This window comes from Elephas maximus, chromosome 2, assembly GCF_024166365.1.
Source record: "Elephas maximus indicus isolate mEleMax1 chromosome 2, mEleMax1 primary haplotype, whole genome shotgun sequence".
Lineage (NCBI taxonomy): Eukaryota > Metazoa > Chordata > Mammalia > Proboscidea > Elephantidae > Elephas > Elephas maximus.
In genome coordinates, this window is record NC_064820.1 from 76,539,089 (window position 1) to 76,564,291 (window position 25,203).

Here is a 25,203-nt window from a genome sequence, read left to right on the forward strand (position 1 = left end):
GATGGTTGAAACATCCACTAATTCTTTTTGGTATACTGCTTTTGTGTATTCCTTTCATCTTCTTTTGATGTTTCCTGTGTCGTTTAATATTTTTCCCCATAGGATCCTTCACTATCGCAACTCCAGTCTTGAATTTTTTGTTCAGTTCTTTCAGCTTGAGAAATGCCAAGTGTTTTCTTCCCTTTGGTTTTCTATCTCCAGCTCTTTGCACACATCATTATAATACTTTACTTTGCTATCTCAAGAGGCCCCTTGAAATCTTCTGTTTAATTCTTTCACTTCATCATTTCTTCCTTTTGGTTTAGCTGCTTGGTGTTCAAGAGCAAGTGTCAGAAGTAGACTGCTGGGTCCTTCCTTCTAACCTGTCTTAGTCTATAAGCTCAGCTGAAAGCCATCCTCCATGGGTGACCCTTCTGGTATCTGAATACCGTAGGCATAGTTTCCAGCATCATGGCAAAACACAAGCCTCCACAGTATAACAAACTGACAGACATGTGGGGGCCTCAAAGTAGAGTTGACCTTAATGATGTGGATGGAGTTAAGCTTTTGGGACCTTCATTTGCTGGTTTGGCATGACTCAAAATGAGAAGACACAGCTGCAAACATCCATTAATAATTAGGATGTGGAATGTACAAAATACAAATCTAGGAAAATTGGAAATTGTCAAAAATGAAATGGAATGCATGAATATCAATATCCTAGGTATTAAAAAGGTGAGATGAAATGGACTGGAATTGGCCATTTTGAATTGGAAAATCATATGGTCTACGATACCCGAAAGGACAAATTGAAGAGGAATGGTGTTGCGTTCGTTGTCAAAAAGAACATTTCGAGATCTATCCTGAAGTACAACACTGAGGGTGATAGGATAATATGCATACACCTATGAGAAAAACCAGTTTATACCATTATTACTCAAATTTACACACCAACCACTAAGGCTAAGATGAAGAAATTGAAGGTTTTTACCAACTTCTGCAGTCTGAAATTGATCAAACATGCAATCAGGATGCATTGATAATTAGTGGTGATTGAAATGCGAAAGTTGAAAACAAAGAAGAAGGATCAGTAGTTGGAAAATATGGCCTTGGTGAATGAAATGATGCCAGAGATCTCATGATAGAATTTTGCAAAGACAATGACTTCTTCGTTGCAAATACTTTTTTTCGACAACATAAACAGTGACTATACGCCAGATGGAATACACGGGAATCAAATCGACTACATCTGGGGAAAGAGATGATGGAAAAGCTCAATATCATCATTCAGAACAAGCCCAGGGGCCGACTGTGGAACAGACCATCAACTGCTCATATGCAAGTTCAAGCTAAAGCTGAAGAAAATTAGAACAAGTCCACAAGAGCCAAAGTACAATCTTGGGTATATCCCACCTGAATTTAGAGACCATCTCAGGAATAGATTTGACGCATTAAGCACTTATGACCAAAGACCAGAGGAGTTGTGGAATGACATCAAGGACGTCACTAAAAAGACGGGAAAGAAAGAAAAGACCAAAATGGATGTCAGAAGAGATCCTGAAACTTGCTCTTGAACACAGAGTTGCTAGAGCAAATGGAAAAAATGATGAAGTAAAAGAGCTGAACAGAAAATATCAAAGGGTGGCTCAAGAAGACAAAGTATTATAATGACACGTGCAAAGACTCAGAGTTAGAAAACCAAAACGGAAGAACACACTCAGCATTTCTCAAGCTGAAAGTATTGAAGAAAAAATTTGAGCTTCGAGTTGCAATATTGAAGGATTCTATGGTGTCATGGATTGAACCATGTCCCCAGAAAATGTATGTATCAATTTGGCTAGGCCATGATTCCCATTATTGTATGATTGTCCACCATTTTGTCATCTGATGTGATTTTTTCTGTGTTGTAAACCCTATCTCTATGATGTTGATGAGATGGGATTAGCAGCAGTTATGTTAATGAGGCAGGACTCAACTGACAAGATTGGATTGTGTCTTGAGCCAATCTCTTTTGAGATATAAAAAGACAGAAGTGAGCAAAGACTTACGTGAACCTCATACCACCAAGAAAGCAGCACCAGGAGCTGAGCACAACCTTTGGCACTGAGGTTCCTGCATGGAGAACCTCTAAACCAGGGGAAGATTGATGACAAGGACCTTCCTCCAGAGCAGACAGAGAAAGAAAGCCTTCCCCTGCAGCTGACGCTTTGAATTTGGACTCCTAGGCTGTGAGAGAATAAATTCCCATCCACTTGTGGTACTTCTGTTATACCAGCACTAGATAACTAAGGTATATGGGGAAAATATTAAACGAAGTGGAAAGCATCAAAAGAAGATGGAATAAGTACAAAGAGTTGCTGTACCAAAAATAATTGGTCAATATTCAACCATTTCAGGAGGTAGCATGTGATCAGGAACCGATGATACTGAAGGAAGAGATCCAAGCTGCACTGAAGGCACTGGCTAAAAACAAGGCTCCAGGAATTGAAGGAATATGAGTTGAGATGTTTCAATAAACAGATGCAGCCCTGGAAGTACTCACTCCTCTATACCAAGACATTTGGAAGACAGCTACCTGGCCAACTGACTGGGGGAGATCTGTATTTATGACTAGTCCCAAGAAAGGTGATCCAAATGAATGTGGAAATTAATGAACAATATCATTAATATTACACACAAGTAAAATTTCGCTGAAAATCATTCAAAAGTGTATCAACAGGGAACTGCCAGAAATTCAGGAAAGGACGTGCAACCAGGGATATCATTGCTGATGTCTGGTGGATCTTGCCTGAAAGCAGAGAATACCAGAAAGATGTTTACCTGTGTTTTATTCACTAGGCAAAGGCATTCAACTTGTGGATCATAACAAATTATGGATAACATTGTGAAGAATGGGAATTCCGGAACACTTAATTGTGCTCATGAGGAAACTATACATAGATCAAGAGGCAGTTGTTTGAACAGAAAAGGGGATATTGCATGATTTAAAGTCAGAAAAGCTGTGCGTGCATCAGGGTTGTATCCTATTACCATACTTATTCAATCTGTGTGCTGAGGAAGTAATCCAAGAAGCTGGACTAGATCAAGAAGAATGGGGCATCAGGATTGGAGGAAGACTCGTTAACAACCTGCATTATGCAGATGACACAACCTTGCTCGCTGAAAGTGAAGAGGACTTGAGCCACTTACTGATGAAGTTCAAAGACCACAGCCTTCAGCATGGATTACGCCTCAACATAAAGAAAACAAAAAACCACACAACTTGGCCAATAAGCAACATCACGATAAGTGGAGAAAAAAATTGAAGTTGTCAAGGATTTCATTTTACTTGGATCCACAGTCAACACCCATGGAAGCAGCGGTCAAGAAATCAGGACCAAACTTAAAGGTCGGACTGGGACTGGAGGGATTGGAGGGACCCCAGAGGTCATGATCTGGACTCTCTGTTAGCCCCAAACTAAAACCATTCCTGAAGCCAACTCTTCAGACAAAGATTAGCCTGGAGTATAAGACATAAAATGATACTGGTGATGAGTGTGCTTCTTAGCTCAAGTACACACATGAGACTATGTGGGCAACTCCTGTCTGGAGGCGAGATGAGAAGGCGGTGGCGGGGGGGCAGGAGCTGGTTGAATGGACACGGGAAACACAGGGGAGAGAGGAATGTGCTGTCACATTGTAGGGAGAGCAACTAGAGTCACATAATATTTTGCATGAGAAACTGACTTCAATCGTAAACTTTCAGTTAAAGCGCAATAAAAAATAGAAAAAATAATTAAAGACGCATTGCATTGGGTGAATCTGCTGCAAAAGATCTCTTTAAAGTGTTGAAGAGGAAAGATGTCACTTTAAGGACTAAGATGCACCTGACCCAAGCCACAGTGTTTTCAGCCGCCTCACATCCATGCAAAAACTGGACAATGAATAAAGAAGACTGAAGGAGAATTAATACCTCTGAATTGTGGTGTTGGCGAAGAATATTGAATATACCATGGACTACCAAAAGAACGAACAAATCTTTCTTGGAAGAAGTACAGCCGGAATGCTCCTTAGAAGCAAGGATAGTGAGACAATGGCTCACATACTTTAGACATGTTATCAGGAGGGATCAGTCCCTAGAGAAGGGCATCATGCTGTAGTAGACAGCAAAAAAGAGGAAGATCCTCAACAAACGGATTGACACAGTGGCTGCAACAATGGGCTCAAGCACAACAACTGTTGTGAGGATCGTGCAGAACCAGGCAGTGTTTCATCCTGTTGGAACCAACTCAACAGCACCTAACAACAACAACAACTTTATATGGAATGGAAAGAGGCCCCAAATAAGTAAAGCATTGTTAAGGAAGAAGAACAAAGTAGGAGGCCTCACACTTTTTGATCTCAGAACCTACTATACAGCCATGGTAGTCAAAATTGCCGGGTACTGGTAGAATGACAGACACATAGACCAATGGAACAGAACTGAGAACTCAGATGTAAATCCATCCACCTATGGACAGCTTATCCTCCATAAAGGGCCAAAGTCCATTAAGCAGTGAAGAGACAGTCTCTTTAACAAATGGTGCTGTCAAAACTGGATATCTATCTGCAGAAAAATGAAACAAGACCCATGCCTTACCCTTAACACAAAAACCAACTCAAAATGGATAGAAATCTAAACTTAAAAGCTAAAACTATAAAGATCATGGAAGAAAAAATAGGACCAATGCTAGAAGCCCTAATACACGCCATAAATAGCGTACCAACATAATTAAAAATGCACAAACAGCAGAAGATAAACTAGATAAATAAGACCTTCTAAAAATTAAACACTTATGCTCAACAAAAACCTTCTCCAAAAGAGTTTAAAAAAAAAAAAAAGAAGAACCTACAGGCTGGGAAAAAAATTTTGGCTACGACGTATCTGACAAGAGGCTAGTCTCTAAAATGTACAGAAAAATCCAACACCTCAACAACAAAAAGACAAACTATGCAATTAAAAAATGGGCAAAAGCTATGAATAGACACATCACCAAAGAAGACATTCAGGCAAACAGCAAACACGTGTAGAAACACATGAAGAAATGTTTGCGATTATTAGGCATCAAAGAGGTGCAAATCAAAACTACAATGAGATACCATCTCACCTCTGACATTAGTGGCACCAATAAAAAAAAAAAAGCAGAAAATGACAAATGCTGGAGAAGTTGTGGGGAGATTGTAACTCTTATACACTGCTGGTGGGATTGTAAAATGGTACCACCACTACGGAAAACAGTATGGCACGTCCTCAAAAACTAGAAATAGAAATACCTTGCGACCCGGCAATCCCACTCCTAGATATATACCCTAGGGAAATAACAGCCGTGACACAAATAGCCATATGCGCTCCCATGTTCATTGCAACACTATCCACAATAGCAAAAACATGCAGACAACCTGAATGTCCATCAACAGATGAATGGATAAGCAAACTGAGGTATATACACACAATGGAATATTACACAATAATAAAGAACAAAGATGAATCTGTGAAACATCTCACAACATGGATGAACTTGGAGGACATTATGCTGAGTGAAATAAGTCAATCACAAAAAGACAAATATTGTATGACTACTATAGACAATCAAGAAAAGGGTTACACACACATTCACACACACACGCAAACATTCTTTGATGGTTACTAGGAATGGAAGGGAGATGGAGGGAAAATCATCAACTAGAAAGAAGACACAGGACAATATGGTGAAGGGAAAGATGTTACACAATAGGGGGGAAGTCACAACAGGACTACAGCTATATAAGGCACTGAGAGAAACACAAGAATAAAGGGCAATTATGGTAATTACCACAACATAGATAACACTACAAAGATTGTATTAACTGATCAGTCTAGAATGGTACATAGGAATGCTAAAGAGGAGTGGGAGGGTGCAAGGGAGCACACTCACTTGCAGATATAGACATTTGGATATGCTGCATGTATATTAAAATAGACAACAGAACACACAAGAGGCATAGTCATGGAAACTTCCCAGACATAACCAAACACATCATGGGGCAAAGTTGCTAGACTTGAAGGCTGAGGACCATAGACTCAGGGGATATCTATGTCAATTGGCATAACATAGTTCATAAAGACAATGTTCTACATTCTACTTTAGTGAGTACTGTCTGGGGTCTTAAAGGCTTGCGAGCAGCCATCTAAGATACAACTATTGGTCTCAACCCAGCAGAAACAAAGAAGGGTGGAGAAAACTGAAGTCACAAGGGAGCAATTAGTCTAAAAGACTAATGGACCACAGGAACCACAGACTACCTGCCCCTAAGACCAGAAGACCTAGATGGTGCTTGGCTACCACTCCCGACTGCTCTCACCTGGATCACAATAGAGGGTCCCAGAGAAAACGGGAGAAAATGTAGAACAAAAATCAAATCCATAAAAAAGACCAGACTTACCAGCCTGATAGAAACTGGAGGAACCCTCAAGACTATGGCCCAAGACAGATACCCTTCTTACATGAAGCCGTTTCTGGAGACCACCGTTCAGCCAAACAATAGACAGACCTACAAAATAAACAATAACACCCAAGAGGAATGAGGTCCTTAGAATAGTCAGTTATATGAGACCAAAAAAGCAAAATCTGCCCAAAAGCAAAGACAAGAAGGCAGGAAAGGGTAGGAAAACAGGATGAAAGGTAAGGGGGAACCCAGGGCAGAAATGGAGAGAAGCTGACACATTGAGGGGACTGTGAGCAATGTCTTGGAGCATTCTGTGTACAGATTGTTGAACGGGAAAATATTTTGCCCTGTAAACCTTCACCCAAAGCACAACAACATTTTTTTTTTTAAATCTCATCCTGACATTCAAGGTTGTGATCATTGCAGAACACTGTTTTTCTTTTCTAACTTTCCTCCCTACCCAGCCCCCAAGAAATAGCACAGCAGTAGAGTGGTTCAAATGGTTGTTAATGGGTAGGCTCTGGTAGCACACTGCCTGAATCTGAATCTTGGCTCTGCCTTTTAATTATTGTATTGATATGAGCAAAATATTTAAGCTTTCTAATGAGATCGTGAGTCCTTACCACAGAGTCTGCATGTAGTAAGTACTTAATAAATGCCAACAGTTACTATTGTTCTCTCCACCCAGCCAAGTCCTACCCTTCTTCTAATGCCCAGCTCAAGTCCCTCCTGCTCCATGAACTCCTCCAAGACCCCACAGCCCACCACGAACTCTCCCAAACCACTGATAATTTGCACCCTTCATTACTGTGGCAACATGTTGGGGATCAGGCCTCATCAGGCCCTTCCATATTATAGAGTGATGAGGGTTAAAGGTACTATTCTTAGAACACCAAAATGTGCAGGAATCACAAGCAATGACTCATGGGTTGCACATGGTAACTAATTGTGTCATAATTCAAAGCCTGGCCTTGTTTGTTTTTGCAGTTGAGACTAATCTTATCTGTGTTCTATGATTTGAGGGGTACCAGAAAAGACTGCCACCCCAAAATCTTTCTGTACTCAAGCAGAAGATCTTAACCATCAAACCTGGAATTGATCACTTTGAGTTCATCCGTTCCTGCTCCCTCTTTTAAGTGTAAAATCTCTCCTGGGAGAGATCTCACACTCACCTTAACTGAATGATTTTCTTAATTTTCTGAGATCAGATTTTCGACTGTGAGTTTCAAATGTTTGGGGACAAGCATTCAGAAACACAGGGAGAAGGATCCCAGGGAAAGTCTGACCCACTTTACAATTAAGCCATCTGTTTGTTTCTTCTACCCATTTAAACACTCACTCACTAAACATGTATTGAACACCCACCATGTGCCAGGTACTGTTTTCCCCAGTAGGGATGGTGCTTCCTAGGACAGCCCTCTTCAAACCTCTGAAAGCAAAATTCATCAGTGTGGTACGGTACGATGGACCACTTTTATATGGCCTTTCTCACCTTTGTTTTGTAACTTGCACCAAATGACTGGGTAAAACTATGCAAATGAGGTGCTTGTGGCCCACTAAGGGGAATGGACAGCTTGCTAATAATACAAATAAGGTGTGTGGCATCCTTGTGGGGGTGGGACCATGTAAATAAGGTATCTGGAACCCTAATGAGGGGATTTTTCAGTTTTGCAATTCTACTAAACTTAAAATGAGCCATCCCAGAGGTGGAAAGTGGGGTTCTCTATACCACCAAGAAAGAAGATCTAGGAATGGAGCCCATCTTTTGGACCTGGGGTCCCTGCACTGAGAACCTCCTAGACAGAGAGAGAGAGAGAGCTGTAACACTGGAAACGGTGAGAGACGATAAGAAGCAGTGGCAGAGAAGCTGTAGCAACAGAGCCAGAAGACCAACTTGAGATGGCACAGTGGGCTTCCCAGCCCACAGAGTAAGGTGTTTATAGTGGATGTGTCTACCCAGAAAGCGAGAGAGCTGAATGAACGCATTCTGGTCGAGGATTACTGGAGGAATGGGGTGTCTCTGGGCACTTATCAGTGGCACTAAAGAACTTCATAACACTTGCCCCAGCAGGGCAAAGGCCAGGCCGGCCCAAGAGGCCCAAGGGGCTGAGGACCAAGAGGCCAGGGGCCATAGAGAGGCCTGCCTGCAGGCATGGCTAAGAAGAGGCTGTTCTGATCAAAGAACTGCATCCCAAGTCATTTTTGATCCTAAATTTTAACCTGTTACTTCCCAAATAAACTCCATAACTGTGAGTATGGTTTGTGAGTTCTGTGTGTCATTGCAATGAATTACTGAACAAGGCAGAGAAGTAGAGTGCCATGGGAGGGACGGCTGATGTCAGAATTGGTAAAAAGGTTGGAGGGTTAAGGTATATCTGACCTCCACCTCATAGGAATCAGCCTTAGGCTTTTGATAATGATTCTCCCCCCTCATGAAGCTATAGGAGGTCTGACACAGCCACCACATCATTTTTATAACCAGTCTTTCCAATGCTGCTTTGGTGTCCAGTGTATGGAATAATTCTGCCTGGTGATATGGGAAACATAAGGCCATTTAATTGAGCAACTTTAGTTCAAGCACTGTAATTTGTGTATCTTTTGTCTAGAGTACCTCATATGTTGCCTGGCATATGGTAGGTTGGTAAAGTTGGTTGGTTGGTTGGTTGGTTGGTTGGTTGGCTGGTTGGTTGGTTGGCTGGTTGGCTGGTTGGCTGGTTGGCTGGTTGGCTGGTTGGCTGGTTGGATGGTTGGATGGTTGGATGGTTGGGTGGTTGGAAGGACGGATGGACGGATGGACGGATGGACGGATGGACGGATGGACGGATGGACGGATGGACGGATGGACGGATGGACGGATGGACGGATGGACGGATGGATGGATAGGTGGATGAGTGAGTGGGTGGGTGGATGTTGTAGATACCATGTTTAGGTTCTCCAGAGGCAGACAAGGATTTGACTGCAAGTTGTTTATTTGGGAGGTGATCCCAGGAACTGCAGATAGGGAAGTAGGCAAGTGAGACAAGCAAGAAAACCAATAAACAGTGTGTTATAAAGCAGGTTACCACTGTGTACGACTGGGACTCGATCCCACTGGAGAACTCTGGGAGGCTTTATAGAACATGACTTAGAGTAATCCCACACAAGGTGAGAGGAAACTGGGGTGTTTATCCTCCAGCTCCCATCCATCATTGGCTGAGGGCTATTCCCATTAACTCCCACCACTTTTGTCCTGACCCATATTTGGGCCAAGGAAAATCTTTAGACAGAAAAGGGAAGTGCTTGCCATGGAATGGTTGGCAAGTCCTGGAAATGTGAGTGCTCAGGGGATCTGTTTGGGGCAGTGTCTGACAGTCGGCTACGCCCTGGATTCTCAGAATCACTGTTAAAGCTCATTTAACTCACCCTCCATGAGTGTGCAATCCTTTCCTACCAAGTGAGCATAGTCATTGGCTCAGCTTCTGATTGAGCGCTTCAAGTAATCCCTAGTTCTTCTTCCTGTTCTCCCTCCAGGGCCCTAAGAGCACAAAGAGAAAAGTAAACTAACTGCCCTAAGTCTGAGAAGACAGTCTTGTCTCTCTGTCAGCTCTCTCAGGGTGATAAACCTGTTTCCCAACAGTCTTGATGCATGGCCTGGCTTGGCATTAAACTACACATCCACCGCCCTACAAATGCTGCACAACCCTAAAAGGGTTGCTGGGAAGAACACCTATTACCCACTCTTCAGGGTTCCATGTTGAAGTACCTTATTAGGGTAGCACTCCTTGCCTGAGTGATTTATCTGATTGGTGAGCTTGGAGAGAGATCAGCTGTTATGATCATAGAATGCTTCCCTCCTCTCTCCCTTTCCTGGAGCACCTGCCTGCAGGAGGCATGCATTACCTGCTTCTCCAGGGTAGAGAGGTCTGTGGTTGTCCAGCACAGCCAGGGACTAGTAAATTGGTCTGCATAAATCTGAGCTAAAATATTAGGAAGACCATTTAACTTCCCGGGCCACTTTCTCTACATAGCATTATCAGTAATAAATGTAATATTGCTATCTCCATCTGACTAACTCTATATCTATCTATCGGTTGATTCTGAGTTAGGTGGGCAACAAAAGAATTGCTTATCGACCTTCCTAAAGCTCCATCAAGGACCTTCTCCCAGAATCTGTAGCCATCAGAATGCAATGCAGCATTCAATATGCTACACTGAAAATGGCTCCAAGATCCCCCAAAACAAAGGAAACACTAATATATTATATCTCCTTCTTGGATATTTACAATGTCCCATGAGTATTTTAAAGATTCTCAGAAGCCCTTCGCTCATAAACAAAAATCTTGCCAAGTTTTGTTCAATAGTGTTTAGCAGTTTAACATATTTTACCTTGAAACTTTTTTTTTTTTTCCAAATAACATTGCATGAAACAAGTTTACACAGAAAACACTTTGGGAAAGTTTGCATACGTTGCTTCTTCCTCCCGGAATACCCTTTCCTACTGTCCTCTATGGCCTTTCATGCTCATCTTCTTGGACATACCAAGAGCGCAAGGTCCTGACTCTTTTAGGCTGTTTCTCAGGGTTACACTTGCAGTGAGCAACCTTAAGGACTGAGGCGATGTTTTCCTAGGACAAAGAGCAGGCTTGCTATAAAAGAGATAGATTTCCGAGGCTCAGTGTTCCTCAGATGTGATGCAAGTCCACTATGTGCACATCACCCACCCAGGCTCCCATAGGACTAAGAGGCCAAGGGGAGCTGACACAGCATCATGCTTGTGCTGCTTGCTGTGCTATGCATGCTTCTGACCAGGAGTCTCATGTCTTCTGCTAACATTCAGTAACAGGTTGCCTTATTAGCTTACAAACCACACCCATTGCTGTCAAGTCAATTCTGACTCATAGCGACCCTACAGGACAGAGTAGAACTGCCCCACAGAGTTTCCAAGGAGTGGCTGGTGAATTCGAACTGCTGACCTTATGGTTAGCAGCTGAGCTCTTAACCACTGTGCACCAGGCACCTATTAGCTTACAAGTAGGGTAAAATTCCTGATTCTGATACCCACTTTCTCCATCAGGCAAACTCCTTCTGTCTTAAAGATAACTGAAACAATGCTCTTCTGTGGAAAATTCCATGACTTCCCTAGGCTGTCCCCTGTCTGGGCCCCCGTAGCACCTCTTCCTTACCTTTATTCAACTGCTTATTATACTTAACGGTAATTACTTGTCTACAGGCTATGTCTTAGTCATCTAGTGCTGCTATAACAGAAATACCATGAGTGGGTGGCTTTAACAAAGAGAAATTTATTTTCTCACAGTCTAGTAGGCTAGAAGTCCAAATTCAGGGTGTCAGCTCCAGGAGAAGGCTTTTCCTGTCTTTAGGCTTTGGAGAAAGATCCTTGTCAATCTTCCCCTAGACTAGAGCTTCTCTGCTCAGGAACCCTGGGCCCAAAGGACGCGCTCTGCTCGCAGCTCTGCTTTCTTGGTGATGTGAGGTCCCCACTCTCTGCTTGCTTCCCTTTCATCTCTTGTAAGATAAAAGGTGGTGCAGGCCACACTCCAGGGAAACTCCCTTTACATTGGATCAGGGATGTGACCTTAGTAAGGGTGTTACAATCTTGCCCTAATCCTCTTTATTATAAAATTACAATCACAAAATGGAGGACAACCATACAATACTAGGAATCATGGACTAATCAAGTTGATACATATTGTCAGGGGACACAATTCAATCCATGACAGGCTGTCTCCCCGACTAGACTGAGAACACCTGTGGACAGAGATCATATTTTTTTCATTTTGATCCCATTACAGCATCTGGTACAAACCAGGCACTTAATAATTTTTTTTTTAATTAATATGTTTTTGTGTACCTACTACGTGCATGAATAAATCGATGAAGTAGGTATTTCAATCTGGGTTTAGTTGCAGATTACAGAAACGACCCTAGTTGGTTTATGCAGAAAGGGATTTAATTTAAGGGAATTAGGTGCTGTCAACATTCATTGGACAGGCTAGAGAAGGAGGTTCTAGGCTGAGCTTCCAGAAACATCTCACCAAAAAGATACAGCAGGAGCTGCTTACCTCTACTGCAATCAGGAAATAGAATCAGAAAGCTGCTGCTCCAGCTGCTGGCTCAAGGATCACTCTGCCTCTGTAATGATCCATGCCCAGAAATTTGCTGTTCAACACCCATGAGGTTAGGAACCAGACACTGGGATCTTCCTACTCAGGGGCAGATTAACCAGTAAGCAAGGTACACACAGGCTTACTTGTGTTTACTTACTAAACTGTAGTGCACAATTTCACATGGTCAATTCACCACGTCAAAGATGGGTGAAAAACAGGTGAAACTGTGTACTACAGATCAGTAAGTAAACACAAGTAAGCCTGTGCATACCTTGCTTATTAGGTAATCAATCCCTGTTCCTACTGCTGCCACAGAAGTCCCAAATACTTCCAAGATGGGTCTGCCAGCAGAAACTGCAGAAGCATGGCCTCCATCTCATCTCCACATTCCAAATCTCACCCGTGTGTACCTGTTTGATAGAAGCCAGGTCTTAAGCATTAGCTGAAATCTAAGGGAGTCTGAGAAATATAATCTTTAGAATACTGGTCTCCATCATGCAATAAGCCACGCTGAATGGATTGGAATCCCTCTAAGGAAGGTAATCTTTAAATCTGTCACAGTAGGGAATTTCACTCCATCTAAGTGGTGTCTACGCGAGGTCCCACTGTGTAATTAGTTACTAAAGCTGCTGTGCAGCCAGGGGAGAGCTACAAAATAAGTCTAAAACAACCTTGCAAACACATAGCCCAAATGTTCCAGATGATAAAAGATGGTGTAGAGGTGATTCCTACGCCGCTTCCGGAGAATTTGATTTGATCCCACCAAGCACCTAGGGCCTTGTTAAAACGCAAGAATTATGCCCGGTACCAGGCTATGGGTTTCTATTAAATATTTCAGATTCTCTCTCCTTGGGACAATCTCTGTATCTTTCAGGGAGTCCTCCAGTACAAAGTATGAGCATCGTTTGATGAAAGGAAGTACCCCTCCGAAAGCAGCAATAGAGGTAAATGGCCACAGCTGCCTTGTGGTGAAGCTAACAACAAAGTTAGGCAGACTTTCATTTTTATTTCCCTTCTGTAGTGAATGCTGTGATGGGTCCCAGATTTCCCCCCACCTGGCCCCCATCCCCTCATCAGAACTGAATTACTCACCCCCTCAACTGCTGGTAATATTAGAAGCTTACAGCTCACATCTGAGTCCTTCCCCAGGAACTGCCCTTGCTTCATACCACATCTACCTGGTTGCGGGCAGGAGCTCATCCAATGACTAATCAGTGCCTAGGCCCCTTGCCTCAAAGTGAGACAACCCTCAAGGGCCTTTCCAACTGTGAAGCTCCCCGTGGGATCAGCGGTGGCCTTTGGTGTAACTATGATGCTATTCAACTCCTCCCTCTGCCCAGTCTTGCTGCCTTCACCCTCTCACAGGTGTTTGTCCCTAGAGCACCTGCAATAAACTACCTGCACACAATAGCCATCTCAGAGTCTAGCTTCTGGGGAGCCGACCAAATGCATACTCTGTGGGAAATTTCCTCTTACTTCTATTGGAATGAGACAAAAGAAGATCAGCACAAGGAAAGCCTGGACAATGCTGTGAATGATTGTATCATTTAGAGAGCTGGGACAAAGAAACCACAAACTGCAGTGGCTGAATCAAGGGAATCTACAGAGAGAAGATACAAAGGGCCTATAATTGCTGACTGAAGTTTCATATGTATAATCTAATTTTGTCACATATTGGCTCCAGGATTTTAGAGGAGTGATTCTCAACCTTGGCTGCACAATAGAATAACTAAAAAAATTCTGCTGGCTGGGCCTCATCCAAAACCAACTGAATTTGAATCTCCTGAGGTCTGGCCCTGGCATCAGTATTTGGTTAATCACTTCATCTCTCTGTGTCTTGATTTCATCATCTGTTAAAAGAGGCAATAGTATTTAGCCTTCCTAGAAGGCTAGTAGTTGATCCCACTGGTATCATGTACCACCTGTTTTCCATTCTGACAAGCATCTGGTGGCATACCAGACACTGAATACTGAATGTCTCCCCTGTCTTTCTCCCTAACTAGATGATTAAGAAATTCAGATGTTCCAAAGGAAGTGAGAGCACATGTTGCTGGTTGCCTTCAAATCAAGGAGCAATCCTTTTACCACCCCTTAAGACCAGGCATTTACCCAAGCCATGGTATTTTCAATAGCCTCATATGCATGCAGAAGCTGGACAGTGAATAAGGAAGACTGAAGAATTGATGCCTTTGAACTACTGTGTTGGCAAAGACTATTGAATATACCATGCGCTGCCAAATGAACAAACAAATCTGTCTTGGAAGAAGTACAGCCAGAATGCTCCTTAGAAGCAAGGATGGCAAGAATTTGTCTCACACACTTTGGACATGTTATCAGAAGGAACCAGTCTCTAGAGAAGGACATCATGACTGGTAAAGTAGAGGGTCAGTGAAAAATAGGAAAACCATCAACAAGATGAATTAACACAGTGGCTGCAACAACAGGCTCAAAAACATTGCAACAATTGTGAGGATGGCACAGGATTGGGCAGTGTTTTGTTCTGTTGTACATAGGGTCACTGTGAGTCCAAACCAACTCCATGGCACCTAACAACAACAATAAGATCTGAGGCCTCCTAGAGGTTGCCCAAGATCTTGGGAGAACTCAGTATGCCCTTGGGAATATTGAAGTAAAATTTCTGGGAAATATATCTCCCTTTTGATATGTAAACCAGAAAACCAAACCCGTTGCCGCTGAGTCGATTCTGACTCATAGCAACCCTATGGAACAGAGTATCACTGCCCCATAGTGTTTCCAAGGAGCGGCTGGTGGCTTTGAACTGCCAACCTTTTGTTTAGCCGCCGAATTTCTGAACCACTACGCCACCAGGTCTCCTTTGATATGTAAGGAAATGAAAATTGGTACAAGGGCTCTTTTTAATCAGTGAAACAGTATTGTTCAAAGTCACTCACCTATTTTGGGACAGGAGAGCTTACTTTAAGAATACCTGAGTTCCTATCCCAATATCACTTCTTAGCTGTTTGACTTTGGTCAAGCTACTTAAATTCTCTATGCCTCAATTTCCCTATCTACCAAATGGCAATAATAGCACCTACCTCATAGGAACACTGAGGCAATTAAGTTGGGCTATACTTATTTTTTATACTTATTAAGTATCAGAGTGATTGAGAAAGAGTAAGTGCTCAATAAATGCAAACTATTCTCATTGTTGGAATGAGTCGAAATGTATACTAGGTAAATTTAAAAATTCTAAATTTCATTAACATTATTAAAAATACAACAACAGTGGGAGTATGCAGATTAGATGAAAGAATCTGGAGTTTTGAGCATTGTTTGTACTCTACCAAGAAAAAAGATGAATAGGGTACATCATCTAATACCAACAATATCAACTCTCTGAATTTAATTCCCTGGTGTCAAAGTTTAGAGAGACCAGGGTTTAAGTGTATTTCAAACCCAGCTCTTCTTTGGCATAGGAGGAAAAGGCAGGATTAATCACCTTCTTTGGTGTAGATTGGGAGAGGTTAATGTGTAAGACATTTTAATGTTAAGTTCTTATTTGTTAGATTTCTATAGCATTCACTTTTTGACTTTTAGGGGGAAAATAACTATATCTGTTTCTGCATTGTGCGCTGCACCTAGTATATAGATCAACAAGAAATTGTGTTCAGCTAGTAGTAACTGAGACTTTTAAATATTAGCTTTAAATAAAACAGAGATTTCCTTTCCCTTATAAAATAAGAAATCTTGGGGTAAGTAGTCCGGAGTAGATATGATTGCTCCAAAATGTCATCAGGTACCTAGGCTCTTTCCAGCTCTAAGTTCTGCCAGTCCTATGATTTGGCCTTTGTCCTCATGCGTAACAAGATGGTGACTGGAGCCCCAGCCCTCACTTTAGTGTTCCAGGCAAACGGAAGTAAGGTGCAGGGAAAGACAAGAGGGGCCTGTCAACTGAGTCATTCCCCATTTAAAGAGCTTTCCCTGGAAGCCCAGTTCAATGACTTCTAATTACCTCCCATCCTTCCCCCTCCCTGTGTTCCCCCACACCACCCCCCAGCCCCCCACACACATACACATGCTTCCCTCTCTGCAAAGAAGGCCAGGAAGCACAATGTTTTAGAGGGCATCTTCCCATGACCAAAAATATAAGAATTCTGTTAGTTACAAGGAAGACGAGGATTACACTGTTTAGAGACCTAGTAATCTCTGCCACTGAATTCTTAATGAATTGTTGTTTAAAAAAAGAAAGAAAAGAAGAAGAAAGAATGACCTGCTAACTTTTGTCTTTGTCCTGATAGATCATAGGCTCCTTGACTGTGGCCTCATTCATCATGTGTCCCCAGGGCTTATTTCGCTCAGTATCTGGTACAGAGCAAGGACTCAGTAAATATTTTTCTAATAACAGAAATAAAGAATGAGTATGAATATAAAATAAGAGTGATTTCACAGGCTCATATGAAAAAAAATCTATCTCCTGAATCCAGATATTTAGCCTTTAAACAATAATTCTCACAACAGCTTAGTACGAAAGTACCATAATTATCCTCACTTTATAGATGAGAAAGTTGAGGCTAAGAGAGCTTAAGTAACGTGCCCAAGGTGTGACATTTCCAGAACATGGACGGCAAAGCCTAACGCAACAACAGGTGAGTTGCCAAACAAACAGAGGCCTCTTTCAAAGGGGAAATGACCCAGTGTTCACCCAGGGAGGAGCTGAATACCTACCACACAAACAGCGCGACAGCACCCTTCCCTTCTCACCCCTCGGCCAGCCCCACCCCCCACCCCAGACACTGACCAGCAAGGCCAATGCCAGTGCCCTATTGGGCACAAGGGAGTAATCCTGGATAGATTACCAAATTCCTTCCTATTTGATAGACAAGGACACTGGATTCCCACAGAAGTTAGGCATCTTGTCCAAGGCCACGGAGCTCAAAGATAAGAAAGTGGAGATTAGGATCAGGTGTATTAACTCTCAATCTGGTGCCAAAAAAGGGACCCCAAATTCCCATCAGCACCAGCCACTTGAGAAATCACTTTGCTCAGAAGTAGAACTAAGACAAGTTATGAGGTACTCAAAATACTTCTCTACCAACCATGGCCAACACATCGCACTCCCATTAGAGCCTGTCCCAGCATTTGTGGTTGAGGGCGGAGGGTTGGAGGCTGCAGATTTCAGTAGCATTGAGGGATACGGTGGGCATTAGAAACAAGCAGGGCAGAGGCATTTTGACACATTCGCTTTATCTATTTATCATCTAATAGATTTTTTTCTTTCCTTTTTTTTTTTTAATTGTGCTTTAGGTAGGACTGTCTTGATTTTGAGGAGCCCTGGTGGCACAGTGGTTAAGTTTGAACCCACTAGCTGCTCCAGAGGAGAAAAATGTGACAGTCTGGTTCCGCAAATATTTCCAGCTTTGAAACTCTGTGGGGCAGTTCTATTCTGTCTTACAGGGTCACTATGAATTGGAATAGACTCCACAGCAATTGATTTGGATTTTTTTTTTTTTTTTGGAAAGCCCCTCAGACTCTGGTAAACAGGGGAAGATGGTCACCCTAGCATTTCTCTGTTGTTTCCCCTGGGCCATACATTTAAAGACTTTCAATGGATCCTGGGAGTAGTGAGCATCAGGAAGGAACTGAAAGTAACTGGCACACAACATTGGATCCAATGCAGCAAAGAGCCATCTATTGACTGTCTATTTACCTGGACAAGGGACGATCATTGCTAATGTTTACTGAGCACTTGCTCAGCACCAAGCCAAAGGGCTTTGTGTGGATGAACACCTTCATGCTCACAACATCCCTAGCGGGCAAATCCTATTGTTATCCTCATTTACAGAGAAGACTCTGAGGCACAGAGAGGTTAAGGAATGTGCCCAAAGTTACACAGCAAGAAGGTGACAGAGCCAGGGTTTGAACCCAGGGAGAACTAGTCCAGGATCTGTGCACGCCCTTCTTCATTGCACTCTCACCCAGGTGGGATGGATACTACCTCTTCAGTCAAGAAACGCACAGCCTGGGAGTGAGGATAAGGCAAATGCCCAAGCTCCTTGAGGAATAACAGCGATGATGACCTTGGCTGACATTTACTGAGCTGTTGCTATGGGCCACGCCTCTGCTCAACCGGTACACAGAATGTCCCTTTTAATCCTCTTCATCATAAATGTGGTACTATTATTATTAGACTGTGGCTAAGGGAGGATAAGTACCTTATCCAAAGTCATACAGGTGGTACAGCGGGGATTCAAACCCAGAAATCTAGTTCCATGAGTGAGTGAAACTGTGCCATGATTAGGAGCTCAGGCTGGTACAAGGTAGGTTATATAAAGGCCAGATGAGAGCTACAAACAGTGTCCTGGACATTTAGCCATTTCTGTCCTTTTATCTCATGGGAGAAAAATGCAGCAGTCTGCACCTGTAAACCTTTACAGCCTTGGAGACCCTATGGGGCAGTTCTACTCTGTCGTAAAGGGTCGCTATGAATTGGAATACACTCAACGGCAATGGATTTGGTTTGAGTTTTTTTGGTCCTTTTATTTAGATATTCCTGGGTGGTGCAAACAACTAATCACCTGGCTGCTAACCAAAAGGTTGGAGGTTCTAGTCTACCCAGAGGTGCTCAGAAAAAATGCCTGGTGATCTACTTCCAAAAAATCAGCCACTGAAAACCCCACGGAGCACAGTTCTACTCTGATATACATGGGGTTGCCAAGAGTCAGAGTTGACTCGATGGCAAGTAATTTGGTTTTGGCTTTTGTCCTTTTATTTATTCTGTGCTAAGATGCATAGGACTCCAGTCTTGAATGCTGAGCTGTGTCCAGCTATGCAGCCCTAGGGCTGGTGAAGTGGGGAGGCAGCCAACATCATTCTGCAAGTCTACCAACCAAGGGCCACACTGAGTGCTTCATGAGGCAATTCAGAACGTTAAATCCTCCCATAAATAGTTTTTTTCTTTAAGGATAAAATGCCAAAGCATGGTGCTATTCTGGGAAGCAGCTTCTCACACCCACCTTCAGCCTACCCCTCAATCGTTCAGGTTTGCCTCCTGCTCCAGAGAAGGGGTGAAGACACATTGTCTACCTACGCACAGCAAATGCCTCAGGCAAGTTCTCCCCCAGCAATAAGGAGGCCCTGCCAGGCCCTCTCTCATCACAGAGCCACAGGACTCAGTTCATTATTACTAGGTGGCCAAAAGGCATTATTAGAATAGGTATATCCAGAAATTACTTATTTAAAAATTATTCAAAGGGCAGATGCCTAAGAGCATGTGACTGCTGGGCTTAAGCCAGTATTGTGCCTGCAGAGACCTCCTTGATGAAAGCAAGACCTGGGAGCTCTGGCCTCCTGCTGGGGAACTGCAGGAGGCCACTGGGCAAAAAAGCTTTCCAGACAATCCTTGGTTCTTTACCAGCTTGTACTGAGTGAGAGGGAGTCCCTGGGTGGTGCAAACATTTAACACACTCAGCTGCTAAACAAAAGGTTGGAGGTTCAAGTTCATCCAGAGGTGGAAGAAAGGAAGAAAGTCCTGGTGGTCTGTTTCTGAAAGATCAGTTCTGCTCTGGCACATACGGGGTCCCCACGCAGAGGGACGGGAGGGAGGGGGCAGAGGAGGGCATTGGTTTCAGGGGGCGAGTACAAGGGACGCCACATGGGCATGGAATGACATTCTGAGGTGCCAGTGGCATCACTAGGGGTGTACAGGGTAATGCCGACAGAGAGGGTGACACCACATAGTCCACAGATACATCCCAGACCAAACTATGCAGGGCTTGAGCTGCTCCAGAAAACCCTTGCCTGCTTCAGCCACGTTCCAGCACTACTCTCTGCTGCCGAGGCTCCCGGTGTCGGGTCAGATCATTCACTGGCCCAGAGACGCAGCTTGTATCACTGCCACCACCTGAGTCCCCTCCTGGGCCTTGTACAGAGGATGCTCGCAGGCCCGAAGGACTCCTTAGTGGAGAGAATTCCTCACATTTCTAGCTGGGAGCTCAAGCAAGCGAAGTGTGTCATCTCTGACACAAAAGTGTCTGATGAAAGGGCCACCTTTAAATACGTTATGTCACCCCACTTCATGAAGCGGGTCAAACAATTCCTTTTTATCTCCCAAAACCAAAGAGTTTTTTTCTTCTGTGTGAATCACTCCCCCAGGATGAATTTGAACAGTCCTAACTCTACAGGTTTTAAGGATCACGTTTGTCTTTGTTTCTCCTCTGACCTTGTGCATTATCCCCCTCTGGGCACTTCTTTGGGGACCAGCTACCTGGGCGGCTAAACCTGCTTTACACCCACTGCTGAGTAAGGGGTCCAATCACCTGAAGAAAGACCCCCCCAAAAAGAAGAAATGTTCATGACATATTGCTAAATAAATAAGCAAATAAATAAACAGGTTGCAAAATAGTATTTTAAGTTTTGATAGTATTTGGGGAGAAAAGAGTAAAAATTTATAAGCTAATGTTTCTTGAATGCTTACCATGTGCCAAGCACTATCCTACATTACTTCAATAATCCTCAGAGCCCTCAATTACCATCTAGGTATGAGGGCCCTGAGACATGAAAAGATTAAATTCCCCAATGTGTAAGTCCCCCACGTATCTGTCAGTTTGTTGTACTGTGCGGGCTTGCATGTTGCTGTGATGCTGGAAGCTATACCACTGGTATTAAGATACCAGCAGGGTCACCCATGGAAGACAGGTTTCAGCTGAGCTAGGAAGAAGGACCTGGCTGTCTACTTCTGAAAAGTATCAGCCAGTGAAAACCTTATGAATAACAGCAGAACATTCTCAGATATAGTGCTGGAAGATGAGCCCCCCAGGTTGGAAAGCACTCAAAAGGTGACTGAGGAAGAGCTGCCTCCTCAAAGTATAGTTGACCTTAATGACGTGGATGGAGCAAAGCTTTCAGGACCTTCATTTGCTGATGGGACATGACTCAAAATGAGAAGAAACAGCTATAAACATCCATTAATAATTGGAACCAGGAATGTACAAAGTATGAATCTAGGAAAATTAGAAATCGTCAAAAATGAAATGGAACACATAAACATTGATATCCTAGCCATTAGAGAACTGAAATGGACTGGTATTGGCCATTTTGAATCAGACAGTCATATAGGCTACTATGCTGGCAATGACGAAGAGGAATGGTGTTGTATTCATGGTCAAAAACAACATTTCCAGATCTATCCTCGAGTACAATGCTGTCAGTTATAGGATAATATCCATACGCCTACAAGGAAGACCAGTTAATATGACTATTATTCAAATACATGCACCAACCACTAGGGTGCCAAAGATGAAGAAATAGAAAATTTTTAACAGCTGCTGCAGTCTGAAATTGGTCGAACATGCAATCAAGATGCATTGATAATTACTGGTGAATGGAATGAGAAAGATAGAAACAAAGAAGAAGGATCAGCAGTTGAAAAATATGGCCTTGGTGACAGAAACAACGCTAGAGATTGAATGATAGAATTTTGCAAGACCAACAGCTTCTTTACTGCAAACACCTTCTTTCACCAACATAAATGACAACTATACACATGGACCTCACCAAATGGAACACACAGAAATCAAACTGACTACATCTGTAGAAAGAGACGATGGAAAAGTTCAATATCATCAGTCAGAACAAGGCCAGGGGCTGACTGTGGAACAGACCATCAATTGCTCATATACAAGTTCAAGCTGAAACTGAAGAAAATCAGAGCAAGTCCACGAGAGCCAAAATATGACCTTTAGTATATCCCACCTGAATCGAGAGACCATCTGAAGAACGGATTTGACACACTGAACACTACTGACTGAAGACCAGACAAGCTGTGGAATGATATCAAGGATATCATCCACGAAGAAAGCAAGAGGTCATTGAAAAGACAGGAAAGAAAGAAAAGACCAAGATGGATGTCAGAGGAGACTCTGAAACTTGCTCTCGAATGTCGAGCAGCACAAGCAAAAGGAAGAAATGATGAAGTAAAAGAACTGAACAGAAGATTTCAAAGGGCCTCTCGAGAAGACAAAGTAAAGTATTACAATGACATGTGCAAAGAGCTGGAAATGGAAAACCAAAAGGGAAGAACACGCTCAGCGTTTCTCAAGCCGAAAGAACTGAAGAAAAAGTTCAAGTCTCAAGTTACAAAAGCGAAGGATTTTATGGGGAAAATATTAAATGATGCAGGAAGCATCAAAAGAAGATGGAAGGAATACGCACAGTCATTATACCAAAAAGAATTAGTCGATGTTCAACCATTTCAAGAGGTAGCATAAGATCAGCAACCGATGGTACTAAAGGAAGAAGTCCAAGCTGCTCTGAAGACATTGGCGAAAAACAAGGCTCCCGGAATTGATGGAATATCAATTGAGATGTTTCAACAAACGGATGCAGTGCTGGAGGTGCTCACTCATCTAAGCCAAGAAATATGAAGACAGCTTCCTGGCCAACTGACTGGAAGAGATCCATGTGTATGCCTATTTCTAAGAAAAGTGATCCAAACGAATGTGTAAATTATACAACAATATCATTAATACCACACGAAAGCAAAATTTTGCTGAAGATAATTCAAAAACGGCTGCAGCAGTACATCGAAGGGAACTGCCAAAAATTCAGGATGGTTACAAAAGAGGTCGTGGAACCAGGGAAATCATTACTGATGTCAGATGGATCCTGGCTGAAAGCACAGAATACCAGGATGTTTACCTGTGTTTTATTGACTATGCAAAGGCATTCGACTATGTGGATCATAACAAATTATGGATAACATTGCGAAGAATGGGAATTCCAGAACACTTAATTATCCTCATGAGGAACCTTTACATAGATCAAGAGGCAGTTGTTTGGACAGAACAAGGGGATGCTGATTGGCTTAAAATCAGGAAAGGTGTGCACCAAGGTTGTATTCTTTCACCACACCTATTCAATCTGTATGCTGATCAAATAATACGAGAAGCTGGAATGTATAAAGAAGTACAGGGCATGAGGATTTGAGGAACACTCATTAACAATCTGTTTTATGCAGATGACACAACCTTGCTTGCTGAAAGTGAAGAGGACTTGAAGCACTTACTAGTGAAAATTAAAGACCACAGCTTTCAGCATGGATTACACCTCAACATAAAGAAAACAAAAATCCTCACAGCTGGACCAAGGAGCAACATCATGATAAATGGAGAAAAGATTGAAGTTGTCAAGGTTTTCATTTGACTTGGATCCACAATCAACACCCGTGGAAGCAGCAGCCAAGAAATCAAAGGACGCATTGCATTGGGTAAATCTGCTGCAAAGCACCTCTTCAAAGTGTTGAAGAGCAAAGATGTCACCCTGAAGACTAAGGTGCGCCTGACCCAAGCCATGGTATTTTCAATCGCATCATATGCATGTGAAAGCTGTACAATGAATAAGGAAGACAGAAGAAGAATTGATGCCTTTGAATTGTGGTGTTGGCAAAGAATATTGAATATACCATGGACTGCCAGAAGAACGAATAAATCTGACTTGGAAGAAGTACAACCAGAATGCTCCTTAGAGGCAAAGATGGCGAGACTGCGTCTTACATACTTTGGACATGTTATCAGGAGGAATCAGTCCCTGGAGAAGGACATCATGCTTGGCAGAGTACAGGGTCAGCGGAAAAGAGGAAGACCCTCAACGAGGTGGATTGACACAGTGGCTGCAACAACGGGCTCAAGCATAACAACGATTGTGAGGATGGCGCAGGATCGGGCGGTGTTTCATTCTGTTGTGCGTAGGGTTGCTGTGAGTTGGAACCGACTCAACGGCACCTAACAACAACAACAACAACAATGTGTAAGTAGGAGAGTCAGAAATCAAATCCAAGCTGACTGACAATATCCTCTTACTTTCCACTTCACCATTCCACCGTACTGCCTCTATATACACCAGAGTGTTAACTGCAGGGGGGTTTGGGTTATAAGATTCTAAATGCTAGAGTCAGGCTTTTCTTTTTACTTTCCTGTTTTCCAAATTTGCCACACTAAGCATTTGTTATTTTGTATTTAGGGGAGTTGTTGTTGTTGTTGTTAGGTGTCATTGAGTCAGTTCCAACTCATAGTGACCCTACGCACAACAGAACGTAACACTACCCAGTCCTGTGCCATCCTTACAATATTTGTATGCTTGAGCTTATTGTTGCAGCCCCTGGGTCAATCAACCTCGCTGAGGGTCTTCCTCTTTTCCGCTGACCCTATACTTTGCCAAGTATGATGTACTTCTCCAGGGACTGATCCATCCTGACAACATGTCCAAAGTATGTAAGATGCAGCCTCGCCATTCTGGCTTCTAAGGAGCATTCTGGTTGTACTTGTTCCAGGACAGACTTGTTCGTTCTTTTGGCAGTCCATGGTATATTCAATATTCTTCACCAACACCACAATTCAAAGGCATCAATTCTACTTCGGTCTTCCTATTCATTGTCCAGCTTTCACATGCATATGATGCGATTTAAAATACCATAGCTTGGGTCAGGCACACTTTAGTCTTCAAGGTAACATCTTTGCTCCTCAACACTTTAAAGAGGTGCTTTGCAGCAGATTTATCCAACGCAATGCGTCCTTTGATTTCTTGGCTGCTGCTTCCACGGGTGTTGATTGTGGATCCAAGTCAAATGAAATCCTTGACAACTTCAATCTTTTCTCCATTTATCATGATGTTGTTCCTTGGTCCAGTTGTGAGGATTTTTGTTTTCTTTATGTTGAGGTGC

The 25,203-nt window shown here is 42.8% G+C and overlaps 1 long non-coding RNA gene across 1 annotated transcript in view; it reads right to left on the reverse strand.

Annotated features, from left to right (window-relative positions):
* Positions 1-25,203, reverse strand: part of LOC126065411 (uncharacterized) — a 267,033-nt gene that overhangs the window by 184,605 nt on the left and 57,225 nt on the right. The window contains exons 2-3 of the long non-coding RNA XR_007514856.1: positions 9,826-9,937; positions 6,421-6,528 (exon numbers count right to left, since the gene is read on the reverse strand). This is a non-coding gene — a long non-coding RNA (uncharacterized LOC126065411). The remainder of the gene's footprint in view (positions 1-6,420; positions 6,529-9,825; positions 9,938-25,203) is intronic.